The sequence below is a fragment of the Erithacus rubecula genome (genome assembly GCF_903797595.1).
Source record: "Erithacus rubecula genome assembly, chromosome: 5".
NCBI classification, from domain to species: domain Eukaryota; kingdom Metazoa; phylum Chordata; class Aves; order Passeriformes; family Muscicapidae; genus Erithacus; species Erithacus rubecula.
This window is the reverse complement of record NC_136687.1, coordinates 63,908,114-63,921,833: the sequence shown is the minus strand read 5'-3', so window position 1 is coordinate 63,921,833 and position 13,720 is coordinate 63,908,114. Positions and strand designations below refer to the sequence as shown.

The window sequence follows — 13,720 nt, the reverse complement described above, 5'->3', positions numbered from 1 at the left end:
TGCAAACACTGTGTGGCCAGTCTGATGCAACCAGAAGAATCCTATTGATTTACTGAGTGTGAGGGTTATTTAGATTGATATCCTTCTGGAGTAGTGATAACGCTTTCATCTCCCCTCAGAATTATGGTTAACCTTTCCATTTTGGGGGAAGGGCATGGAAATTAATTTCCTTTGCCCTGTTAACTGTGGTAAGAGGGAGGTAAGCACAGGGAGAAGCCAGTGGAATAACTACTGTTCTCTCCAGCATATGCTGTTGTAGGCCATGTGTATGCCATTGTGGTTATGGAAGAAGCATCCTCTATAATTAAGATTATATAAGCATTCCTATTGTAATCCTTTGTTTCCAGCTCTCCAAAACTTGCCTCTTTTGGGCTGATGTTTTCCTGGCTTGTTCTTTGCCATGTCACAACTTAATTATTTATTTTCCAAGCAGAGATGCAAATGTTGGAAAGAGCTGAGGAAATGGACTTTTCTTGCCCATTTTGAAAACAGCTCTTGACTTTTTGAAAATTAGATCCAGAGTCCAAAAATGAGCTTTGGATAGAAGGGATGTGATTGTTGATGAACTTTTGGGGAAGGCTGTTTTAATTACTGAATAATCCACATTTGTGCAAAAGATAATGCAAATGGGCTGTGTAAGGGCAGAGCTGAGGTTGGGAGGGCAGACTTCAATGCTTAGAATCCTAATTATCTTTTTTTTTTTTTACAGTTTAGGTGTGCAGACTTCCGAAGTCTGCAGGACATGGGGGGTCCTAATACAGCTACCCACAAAAGCAGAACAGTGAGAAATTTAAAGGTGCAGAGTTCAGTTCTAACTGCCCCCCTGCAGCAAAGTCGGTGCTCACAGGAACAAAAGGTGGGTGTTGAAGCTGTGTGTGATGGCTTTACACTGAAGGTTCACTTTTCAGCTGAAACTATCATCTCAGTTCTTTTTTAAAAAACGAATAAAATGCCTTTGACTAGTTTGTAGCTTGAGTTTCAAATAAATAAGCAAATACCTTCTCTTCCAGAGGGCACTGACAGGTGTTCACACAATCCATGCGCTCATGAGGTTTTAATCATTAAACTAAACAGTTCCTTGAAAGCAGAGGAATTTGGAGTTAATTCTGATCTTTATACTGTGCTGATCACATCTACTCCAGTGTATCCATGCAGTGACATCCATGGACCTGCCTAAGCAGCAAGTAGAAAGGAACAGTGAGAACATATTTTTTTGAGCTGAACATTTCAAGCACTGTAATTGGAACTGCATTATTTGTGATTAGTGCTTTTTTTCCAATGTGTAGTCCAAAATCCTCTGGTGGGGGGGCAGTGGGAGAAAGCATGGAGTAGCAAATAATCACAAGATGCTCTGTGGTGGGAGCTGATGTGCCCACGAGCGCCGTGCGCCGCTGGTACCAGGGCGTGTGTCATGTGGCCAGCAGCTGTGCTCCCCTGCTGGATGCTCAGCCCTCCTCCATTACCAACTGCAGGGCCCTGGCCTTCCTCTCTGTGGAATTTTAGAAAGATGGGGAAGGGAGAAGGCTGCAACCTGGTCCATGTGTTGGGGGTTTTGTTCTCTTAATTATTGTTGTATTAATTTTGTACAAGTGTAACTCACCGATGTCTGGCTGCATAAGCTTAGAGTCTCTGGCTGTGTTACAAGTGCTCTGAAACAATTGTAGAAGGTTGGGTTGCATCATGAGACCAAACAGCAGGTAAACAAACAGAACATGCTGTGCTCAAATGAAATAACTCCTCGTAAACCTGGAGGATTGTGGTGAACTTTGTTGCTTAGTGGTTTCTTGGCAAAGAGAAGCACCAGAGATGTTACACTGAATAACTGTAAAGGGTTACTACCCTGAAACTGCAGTCTAACTCTGTTGAGGAGGATGCAGGACTCACTAGATCCCACAGGAAGTTTTCTGTATAGTCCCTTGTGTCTTCATTGTTGATATGTGAAACCAGAATAATATTCAAGAAGCTGTGTTTGGTTTCCATAATTTTTGCTCGAATGTGAATTGTGCTGAGGGAGTTGGGTTTGTCCTTTGAGATCATCTGTGCAAAACAAGAAGTCGTGAAGGAAGGAACGTGTCCTGTTGTTCACTGTAACAATAAACATGGAAAATGATTCAATGATCTGTGAAGCTCAGTGAAATTTATGAGAACACAGCAGCTGTCACACTAGATTAGATCAAAGATTATTGTGACCAAGTATCCTGCCTCCAGCAGAGGCCGGTGAGAGTGGGATGGGGAAAGGGCCTCACAAAATAGACGTATATTTAGAATTATCTTTCCCTGCTCTCTTTTCAGCTTCTTACAAAGAGTTGTGTAGCAGCTTTTGAGACTGACATGTACTTGGTGGCTTCTCCTGGATGTATTCATTGTTCATTCCTCCAATCTCCATTTGAACCTGTGTGCTGCTTTGCCTCAACCAGCCCCTGTGGGCACTGAGTTCCACACTGTAATTGTTTTATGAAAAAGCATTTCCTTTTGTTTCTAAATTGCTGCCAGTTTAAAACAGGCTTCCCGACTTCCTTTATTACATACAGTAAATAATTCCCTTTTTTTACCACATCATTCCATTCATTATTTTTCAGATGTTGATTCTGTCCTCTCTTAGCCAGCTGGCATGTCCTAAATTATTTAGTTTCTTCTTGTCCGGAATTTGTCTTTTACTGCTACTTTCCACGGTGCCTTTCCCCCTAATCTTTCCTGGTTCTTCTGTGTGCTCTGTGAGATGGTGTGGAGGTGAATGCAGCACTGTAATCAAAGGGCCCTAATGAGTAACCTCCTGAGGGTGCTTGGATGAGCAAAATGCCTGTGGACTTGAGCCAAAGGTTGCACTGATTAGCCTGGGAGGACTGGTGCTGTCAGGCTTTGTCTGTGTGGTGTCAGAACAAGATAAAGGTGTACAAATGCTCCTTGTTACCTGCCTTAAGTTCATCATCTCCCTTCTGAAGTTACAGCTGTGATGCCAAGGCCTTGGATAAACCATACTTCAGGCTCCAGGACCTGAAACAGTGGGTGCTGCCAAAAGAAAAAGATTATACCAGCCATGGTGGGTGATGAAAGTTTGTGTCATGCTGGGGAATGAGGGAAGAAGTTCCTTATGTGTTCAACCAAAAATTATTGCATCCTCTCCAAATACCACTATGCATAAATGGGTAGTTTTTTGGGGTTTTTCAGGATCCTTTTGGGTTGTTTGCATACGTGGATTTTTGCCCTTAAGGAGTGATTTTGTAGTGGAAAATGTGGATGCGTTTGAGACTCCTCTCAGATCTTGGCCTCATGGGGCACTGAAAGCTCTGACAATTCAGTAACAGCCCTTTGCACATGCCTTGCAGTGCAGCAAAAATTCAAATGGTTCCTTTTGTGGTGAGGTTACAAGTCAATAACTTGAGCTCGGATTGTGTCCATATCCGGTGAGGAGTGAGGATTACATCCCCCCCTTCTCCTCGCAGTCCTGCCTAACAAATCCAGACCCATTCCCCGCAGGGAGCCCAGGCGAAAGGAAGGGAGTGTCATCCCCCTGGGAGCTGTTACTGCATCCGCTCCCCCCAGGAAAGAGGAGGGAGGAATTCCGACAATTCCTTGCCAAGCTGTTCCAAGGGTAGAGCACTTACACCCCACCAGCTAATCAGGGCTGTTCCTTAAGGCTTTATTTTAGCATCTGGACTTCAGTAACTTTTTTTTTTTTAAGCCTAGTTTTGTATTGAGGATTACTGTGAATTTAGATCTAAACCATTGCTTGGGTTGCACATCCAAAATAAGCATTGTTAACAAAAGCCAAGTGCCTTATGCATTTTATTCAGTGCTAAGAGCAGCTTGACTGCTAATATTTCATGTGCTGGAAGAAATGGAGCTGCAGTGTTTTGAGCTCGTTGTGGGATTTTGAAGCACATCCTGCATGGCAAACTGTAATGTCCATGGTTGTGCCAGCGGTGATGAGTTTGAGGCTAGTGAGTTGTGGGTGCAGAGAGACACAGGATAGAATCCTTACAAGAAGGCAAATATGCCCTTTGCCATGTTTGTTTAATATTGCACTATTAGTTTTTTGAAGTGTGTTTGTGTATATTGTCTGCCCATGTTACCTTTTAAAATTTTTTCCAGGTCTGCTACCGTTCAAATGAATCATATGGCTGAGCAGGAATTTGTCCTGCCTCCTCCTAAGGCATGTGGACTTAATCCTTTTGCTGCCTAAATCACAGTCATGGTGTTAGGAAGGTTTAAACAAAACTCTGCTGTATTATATCCCAGCAGTTACTTGGGAGAAATATGTGGAAAGGGGGGAGCAAGGTGAGAAAGGCAAAGAGGAAATCACTTACCTCTCTTTTCTTGCTATGCAAGTCCAGCCTGAGTGTGTGCCCAGAGGAGCTTTGAGTTCTTCCCTTTGCAGGAATCCACGAGCGCAGCTGGGTAGAAGCGAGCAGACTGAAGGAAGGTGGATTGCTTTGTGTGCCACAGTCGTGTGTCTCTCCAGCTCCAGCCAGGCGTTCTGGCTTTACACAGCACATAGCTACATAAACAGATGGAAAGCTCAGTTTTCCTTGCATTGCTTTTGCCCTTTATGCTCTAAGTTTCACAAGGAATGCCATTGTTTTGTGTGTTGAACCAAAGGATTCCTAAGTGAAGGAGCAGGTTGTTTGTTCCGGAGCGTGCACGTGGGTGAAAAATGCAGAGCACTGGGTGTAGCCCGATTCAGAGCTATACAGTTCATGGGTGCAGTGACGGCTTCCACTTGCATGGGTGCCTTTTTTGGCAAATACAGGGCTACAGAAAGAAATGGAACAACTCTCCCAGTGTGTTGGAAGATGAGGTCCTGATAAGTAGTGTTAGTAGCCAGTTGGGAGGGCAATTAATAACCAGATGGAGAGCATTGGTTCCAGGTGCCAGATCTGAGTATAGGAACAGCCCTGACCTTGGGCACCCTGACTTTTACAGTAGGGTAATTAATAGGAATGGGATATGCAGATAAATGGAAGCTAACTTAGTGATATCTGGCTGTAACCCCTTTGTCACAATCCCCTTTGTTTTCTAACACACAAAGGTGTGGACAGCAAAGTATAAGTACAAAAGGATCCTGAATTGCCTTTCTCACCTGTTCACCCTTCTAGAGAGAAAATGGTGCTGATGAATGTAGAGATCTGTAGAGCAGTAAGACCATCATTTGATTATGTGTATAATGTAATATATTGTTGTTGCTTGATAGGTAGAAAAATGGCTGTCAGGAATCAAAGCTTGTAATTGTAAATTGCTATTCTCAAAGCTTTTAATTGTGAATTAGGATTCTAGGTGTAAATTCTGTTTGGTCTTGATTAGATTTGCTGTCTCCCCCCTCAGCACCCCAGGATATTGATTAGTTCACAATCCCAAGCTGTTGCTAATAATGGAACGAATTTATTAGCTGTATGGTTCTGCTAAAATTATTTGCAATAAGAGGACTGTTTACAATTGAATTTGTATGGTAATGGACAGGCTTTGGCTGTTAAGGGAGGATGAACAGATGAGATGGCAGGGTTGCTTACAGAGTCAGAAACATGGGGTGGTGGTGTCTTACGGTTTGTTCTTTTAGAGACTGTTGTACTGGTTATAGTGAAGCATTAGGGAAGTTAAAGAGATAATACAGTGATCTGGTGTCTAGGACATTGAGCTGTCTGGAGAGGAGCACGAGCTCCTTGCTCTAGTGAACATTTGGAATATTAATTTCTCACCTCATCTTTCTTCTCTTGTCCTGCTGTATGCACTTTTCTTCCCCTATCGCCAGTCTTCAGGGATATGGAAACTGTAGGAAAACAGCTGTTGGCTATGTTGGGGATGCCTGCTTTCCCTATCTGCTGCCAAGAAGTCTTTTTGAAATATTTCTCAGGCTAGGTCTTATGCTGTGTTCACAGCCAATGTGTTTTCTTGGAGCAAGGCTTGCAAGTGCAATAGGCAGAAGAAAAGTTAGCCTGAAAATCCTATCAAAATTTTAAAAAAGGAGCTGAGAAAAGCAGTGTCTTAGGAATCAAATTCTGAATTTATCTGCTGATGAAAGTCTAGGGCCCTGCAGGATTAAGATTAGCTAGGTCAGGGTGTGAAAGCAGATGGTGCTATCAGAGAGAGATGCTCAAATCCATCATTTGGATTTAATGTTGTAGGTTAACTCCTAGAAAGATGTAATGTGCTAACCACACAGTTAAGCTCAGAGCATCCCTTTCCTATTTCCCTTGGCAGCCAGTTTGTTTAACTGTAGGTCATGCCAGGAATGAAGAAACTGAAACAAATCAAAGCTGCTCTGCATTTCCCAGTCTGACTCTCTCACCTGCTGCATTGTGGAGCATCACCACCGTGGGAAGCTCACACTCTGCCACATGCTGTGGGATGTGATACAACACAGCCTGACCTACCCAGGCTGTGTCAGCCACAGGAAGTCTGAAAATATGATTTCCTGAAAAACAAGTGAAAGGAGGGGAAGTGCGCAGTTTATGTTTTGAGGATGGCATTATTGGAAACTCCATGAACACTTCTCTCAAAATACCTACAAAGTAACTATTTAGTCATATGAATAGTTGCCATTTATTTACAAGGCATCTGTGTGTGAATTAGGAAAAATCCTTTAACATCTATCAGACCTCACAGAGATGAGTAATTCTGTGGAAACAGTGTGCGTGTCAGACGTGACTGAGTGCTTGTTACCCTGTATTCTGTCCTTTGTTTTTGAGCAAGACTCCAATGTATGTGCTAGTAGTGATTCAGTATGAACCAGGGGGTGTCTGGAAGAATCTGCTTGTCTCTTGCATTTCAACAGAATATGTAAGATTTCCTTACAGAGAATTTTTTTTGACAGAATCAAATTGTGAGGCAGTTTTCCACGCGGTGTCAGCTGCTAAGCACTGGTTTGCATCAGGCTAGGACCCGGCCTCTCTACTTATAGAACAGCTGTCCTAAAAATGCATTTCCCAAAATGCAAAAGCAGTTTTTGGTGAATCCATGCTGTGCCATGCAGGTGGTTGTGATTGTTACCTTTCCTCTCTGTCTTAACTCTGTGTGTAAAACAGAAAGCTCCTGGTTTCAGCACCTGTGGTCTAAGGTAGGAGTGGGACCTAGGAACTGGAGTCAAACTTGGGGCCTCTCTGTTTAGGCTCCACATGCTAACTTTAATTACTTTTCTATGTGATTTCCTTGAAATGCTTCATGGTTTTCCCAGTGCTCTAATACTGAATCTCTTATTTCCTGGACAAGTCCCTGAGCAACCTGATCTAACTGGACCTGCTCAGAGCTGGGAGTTGGATTAGATGACCTCCCAGGAGTCCTTTCCAATGTAAACCATTCTGTGAAAAGTAAAAGATGCTTTTGGGACTGATAGATGAGGTATAACAGGGCAGGCTGTGGAGCTGGGGAAGCCACAAGCACTCCATTTTACCCAAAGATATGAAGCACTGTTATTTTCCTGTATTCACTGTTTCCATCTTCTTGCAGTAAATTCAATTACCATCGAGCAGGACTCTTTCACAAGGGGCTGGCTAGGAAATTATCTGCAGAGGTCTGGAGATAGAATTTCTAGCTGGCAAGCTGTGTTAAGTTGGCCTTTCCTAACACCAATTCCAATTCAATGGATGTAACTTCTGTAGCTGAGTGCATTTAGTTTAAGTGCAGGCAGAAAGCAAATCTTTGGCATGCAAAATGGTGCACATCTGCAGAGAGCTTTAGTGTGAACTGATGCAACTTTCTTGAGCAAAGAAACATCTGGAGATGCCAGCAATAACAATTTAGAGTAGAGATTTATTTTTTAAGTAGACAGAAAGGGCAGGGAAGATGAAATACATCATATACCTTGTCCCCATGGAAGATAGTGGGAGAGTGAGGGATCACAGCAAACCTTGCCTGCCTCTCGTGTTTCTGCAGAGATTTCAATCCTGGCAGGCCACCAGTACTCCTGCATGGTTGGAGAGAAAGAAGGCAGAGAGTGCAGTTCTGTCTGTAGTGAGAGAATTTGATTTGGCCAAGTAGCTGCAGCCCACCAGGCAGTTGTGGGTCAACTTTGTGCCCAGTTCTTCCCTGGATTTACATAGTTGGGAATTGGTTACCCAATTATAAAACATGTTTTTTCTGGGCCTCTATTAAATCTCTTTGCTTGGAACTCCTTACTAGCACAGGTGGCTTGTGTTGGGCATGTCATTTTGTTCCTTCACTGTTGTGCATGGATTATGCACAGGGATGATTTCAGTGCTTTGTGAAATTAGTGTTAGTTAGAAATTAGTTCAGACATCTGAAATGGTGCATTTTTATAAAAACATGCACAGTATAAATTTATTAATTCAGTAAACAAGGATTGTTGACATAATATAAGGACTCTTGTGTGCTCATGAGTTATTCTGTATAATTGTGTTAGAAGTATGTCTGTGCCTAAAGAATACAGATGACAACAGAAGGATAGATATGCCAGGAGAGCTGTTTAATTCCTGAACTACCAAACTTCTGAAGTAAATGTGTGATTTGTGAAGGAAATGTGTGAACTTTTTTCACAGTTCACTTGTGGCATAAATATCACAACTGGTACTTTGCCATTTGCTAAAATGTCCAAATCCTACATCATGCTTTGGACAAAGGCCCTGTGGGAGCACAGCATTTAAACTTTTTACCTGCAGAAAAGCTTCCTCTTCAGGCTCTGTCAACAGATGCATGAAGCACAAGAATTACTGTTGACAGTGAACACTTTATTATGGGGCAAAAGATCCTCTTAAGAATGTAAGGTCAGCAGTCTGTGAGTGAAGAATTTCTTATGCACATCAACACACAAATGCTTGATGCCTAATCCTTTAATATGATTTTTATGGATTGATTTCAACAGGAATCCAAGGACAAATCTTCAGTAGCTGAACACCCTTCTAGCAACAAGCTGGCTTTGTTGAAATTCATGCTCAAAAATTATCCCACTCTAGTTGCTTGTTAATATTGTGATTGCCAGCGCCCAGTCCTGCAGCTCATCTTCCAGTTTTGAATGGCTCCTTACTGAAGCAAACCCCTATTGACCTTTTCTGAGTATTTTGCTAAGCCAAGTGCTCCTGTTTCTGGGGGGATGTCTTGGGGCAGACTGTGACAATGTGTGGATGACTGTCACATGGATCAGTCTGAGCTGACAGTGGGTTTGTCAGTCATGGAAAGCTACTCGTGATTCAGAAGATAATTTCCATTTTGTGTGTGCTTTCAGCCTGACCAGGTTGCCCTTGTATGGCAAATCACAATTGGCTTGGAAGTAAACTCAAGGCCCTTCAGTAATTTCACTATGAGAGTCTGTCCTCAATGTCTCTGGAGCTCTGGCTATTTATCCTGAGACTTACTTGGCCCTTTCCTTCCAAAATAACTTAATAGCTGTAAGTCTGTTCACTAAGCCACAACTACTTTTCTGTTCTATTTTAAAATATCTTTCTGCTATATCTCATTTTTATGTGGAACACAGCCCTTCTCTAAACTGTCACATAGTTTGTAGTGAGCACAGGAAGAAGAGGCATCTGAAAGCTACTAAAAACATCATGTTTCAAACCCAGCAGTTGTCAGAAATAAAGATACCTTTTGGTTTAAGTGATGGCTAAGCTTTTTCCAGCTGTTGCTCTTGTCAATAAATTTCAATCTGGGAGGAAGTGAAGACTTTTCACTGTACTACTCCTCCACCTGAGGTACTGCTTTAGTTCACTGCACTCCAGATATTCACTAATGTTTCTGAGCAGAGGAGCTGGACCCGGGTTTGTTTAGATTAGTCTGCAGGTTCTGCCTGATCCACCCTGTTTCCTGTGATCTGTGTATTCAAGGACAGTGAATCCCTTAGACTATGCCTGATTACTTGACCCAGGAGGTCTTCCCAATTCCTGGACTAGTCTGTGTGCCAGACATACCCTAAATCTATATCAGGGTGAGATTCTGGGCTCAAGTTGGCTTCCACTCTACCCTTGCTTCTCCTTGGAGGCAATCCAGGTGAATAGACTGGATGTGAGCTTTAACACACTCTAACAGGTCCCAGATCTGGATGGTTTGAGGGCAAAGAGGGAAAGTGAAGATTGGAAAGCACACCAGGCTATCTCCAGCAAGGATCTGGGCAAGACCTTAGAAGAACTTGATTTTTATAAAATGCAGTGATAATCAGAAATAAAAAATTAAGAATCACAAATAAGTATATGCAGTGCTGTGAATTAAATGGCTTTAAAGGTCCATTTACTGTGAGGGTGGTGAGGCACTGGCACAGGTTGCCCAGAGAAGCTGTAGCTGCCACATCCTTGGAAGTGTCTAAGGCCAGGCTGGACAGGGTTTGGAGCAACCTGGGATAGTGAAGGTGTCCCTGCCCCTGGCAGAAGGACTGGAACAAAATGATCTTTAAGGCCATTTCCAACCCAAATTATTCTATGATTTTATACTCGCCTTCCCTTACACTTATTTGTGACCTAGTAGGCCTGTGCTAAAAGTGTTTTTATTCTGTAATCTGAGGGCAGAAAATAACACCAGTAAATTTTTCAGGTCGCCTGTTTTTAGCAGCAGCTGCCTCAATCCAAGGCACTGAGTGCCTTTCCTGCAAGGAAAGGGTTATCTCTCCTCTCAAATGTGAGTGCACACCCTGCTCTAGCCTGCAGGCACACAGATAATAATAACATGGAAGGATGGCAGCCTGTGCTCTGGAACGGTTTATGAGGAGGAAGTCCGCAATTACATATTTCTGGGCAAACATTAACCAAGGCTGAAGCCTAGCTTCGAAGAAAAACAACAGGCTGGAACCTCCAGTAATATAGCTGTTATGTGGACTGGAAAGAGCAGTCATGCATTCATGGAGCATTAGAAGCTAAGCAAGAATAGCACGACAACAAAGCAAAAGGCTCGATAATATTAGCACATCCTGGTGTGAGCCTGCAGAAAGTGTCTCTGTCCCGGCCCAGCCCTGCAGTGATATTGGAAAGACCAAGGAGATTTTTTTTTTAAGTACTCTCTAGCTCTGTGAAAACAGACCTAAGCCAAAGTAATGGGACTATTGTTTGCTGTGCTCACGGCCTAATCCATTTATATCGGTGGTTTCAGAGCTTGCCACCACACACTAAAGTTTCCCCTTTAAAAAACAAGTTACTTTGGGCATCTCTCAATCACTGCGGTTACCACACTAGAAACAATTGCCATTCTGTGCTGTGGTTTTGTAAAGCAGCAGTCTTATTTAGAGCTTTGTGTGCTAAACTCGGATATGCCCATTCTATTACGGACTCTCTGTACCTAAAAATGGAATTGTTACACTAAAATTAAGGAGACAGCCAAATGATACATACTTCCTCTGCTTTGTTTTTTCTGACAGACCACAATTGCTGCAGAGAAGCTGTCCACTCATTACTGCAAGCTCTGGGGAAAAGGAGTGACAGAATTTAGACCTGTATGGAAGAGGAGCGTTAGTCTAAGGAGACACTTGCTGTGGCAAGCATAATATGTAAATTCCAAAGTTAAGCACCTTGGAAAAAATCCAAAAGATGAAGATACATATATTACTGCTGCTGGGGGGAAGGAAGGGAATCTTGAATGTCTCCAAAGGGAATATTTACTTAGCTTTTCTTCCTTTCCTTTTTTAAAGGTGCAAGACAGCTGTGGCTGAGAAGCCTTACACTTGGATTAAGCTGTTTGGTTCAGGTTTAATGGTAAAGGTTAGTTTATTCTGTTGTTAGCTGGGCTAAAATAAGAAAATAGGTTTACCGTCTTAATATCTTTCATTGCTAGGGCAGGCACTCACTTACCCACTCCTGTTAGTGACTGGAATCATGAACATCCAAAGCCCTTAAGGAAGCTAAAATGAAGTTACTGGTTCAGCTGGCTTCACTGGGGACAGTTGTTCCTGCCTCAGCGCTGTCCTCACAATTAGCAGTGATTAACAGTCCTGCTGCAACCAATACTCCATGGTGAGGCTGGAATGGAAAATGCAGCCTTGGGGACTATGTGAGGTCTCTCTCAACAAATTATCTTCAAAAAGCAGCTGATCCTGCTTTGCCTTGTTCTGATAGTGGAAAACTTTGCTCTTTGTTTTTGTCTCTTCCCTTCTCTTCTGTGCCCAATACTGCAGCTTTTTAATGCCAAAGCAACTTTTAACAGGTTAATCTGGAATATTTCAACAAAACACAAACTGTGACATTCAGTCACAGAGTCATGCCATGTCTATGCTTGCATTTTGGAGACCTAGACTATTTCTAGATAATAATCAGTAGATTATTTTAGGTACACCTAAAATTTGTTTCTGGCATTTTGGAAAAATCCTGGTTCAGAGGGATAGAAAAAACTGTCCTGTTCTGATGAGTATGGCTGGATTGTATTGTAATTAAGCAATAAATAGTTCTGATTCCTAAATAGGTATCCTTCAGAATATTTTAATCTAACCTGATTAAAACCCATTTTTGTGTTTAGATAAGGAAGATGATTAGTGGGATAATGGGAGGGAACATAGTTTCACTTCTTGTATAAGGAGTGCAAGTATAAACTTGACAAAAAACTGCTTTTTAGTTTGTTTTGAGGATGGACAAATCATAGATAGCTTAAAGAGCTGCACAGGTCCTTGGCTTGTCCTTTCACAGTTTATTGCATCTTTCAAACTCCTATTTGGAGGCTGAAAATGGGTTTAGGTTAATCTTTTAGCGATGCATCTATATAAGCTTTTATATGTTGATGACATTATCTCCTGAATGGCAGTAAACTTGGTTCCTGCTTGTCTTCAAGTGGTATGTCCTTCCCCTTTTGGGAAACTTAGCACATATCAGTGAACCAGCAGAGGATGAGAATCTGAGGAGAATATTCAAGTCAGATTTTTTTTGCCTTTTTAAGAAGTTACTCATTGCATTGTCATTCATAATCGTCTTCCCGTGTGACAGGATGGGCTCGTCAGATCCCAGGGAGATAAAGCAGAATTTGTCAGCTCCTAGGGGGCCAAAGTAAGCATCCTTCTGACTAACAGTCTTTGAGCACTGTGTCAGGAGTTATGGGAATTTGGAGTTACGTGCTGCTGTTGAGTGGCATGGCAAAATATGGTTGTGTAAGTGTGGTTAGTGGTTAATGATTTCTTTTTTTGTCTTTCCTTCTGTGCCTTCTGTGCTCCTTGCTCTGTACACAAGAGCAGGAAGGAGGATTTGGATGGAGCAATGCAGCCTCTTCATCTTTTCCTAACTGAGTCAATATTGTTGCTATTTCTAGAAACTCATCTTTGGTCTTCTCTAAAGGACCATCAAGAGATGAGAGACATCTTGGACATGGCAGTCCAAGGTGGGAGGTGGGAGTTCTCCAGCACAGCAGGAGCTCTGACTGCAAGCACAACATATATTTTACATTCTCCCAGAGTCTCATTTTGCCTCCCTACTGCACTGCTTCAGAGCACGAGCTTCTGCAGCACTGGGTGTGAGAGAGAGTCTTGTGTAGGCAGGGCTGTGTTGACAAGTGCCTTGTACCATCTGCTTCTTTCCTCCACAAATCCATCAGCATCCATGCAGCAGCTTGTACTTGGTAAGAGCACTGCAAGGAGATGTGATTTGGATTTAATCATTAGCAAATGTCTCTTGACTGTTTCTCAGCTGCCCCATCTGAGTTTAATTCCAGGAGAAGGAAACTGATGTATTCCTGCTTTCAGGTGTAATTACTTCAAGACAGATTGACCGTTTAAGCACACACGACACTGCTTAGCTTTAATTAGAGTAAATTGGCAGAATTTATATGACCGGTAGTTTTGGGGACTGTCAGATGCATGAAAGTATATTTTGCA

General features: G+C 42.4%; 1 long non-coding RNA gene across 1 annotated transcript in view; it reads left to right on the top strand.

Annotated features, from left to right (window-relative positions):
- The window catches only part of LOC306802149, a 189,163-nt gene that overhangs the window by 33,641 nt on the left and 141,802 nt on the right, over nt 1-13,720 (top strand). The window contains exon 9 of the long non-coding RNA XR_013774281.1: nt 710-856. This is a non-coding gene — a long non-coding RNA (uncharacterized lncRNA). The remainder of the gene's footprint in view (nt 1-709; nt 857-13,720) is intronic.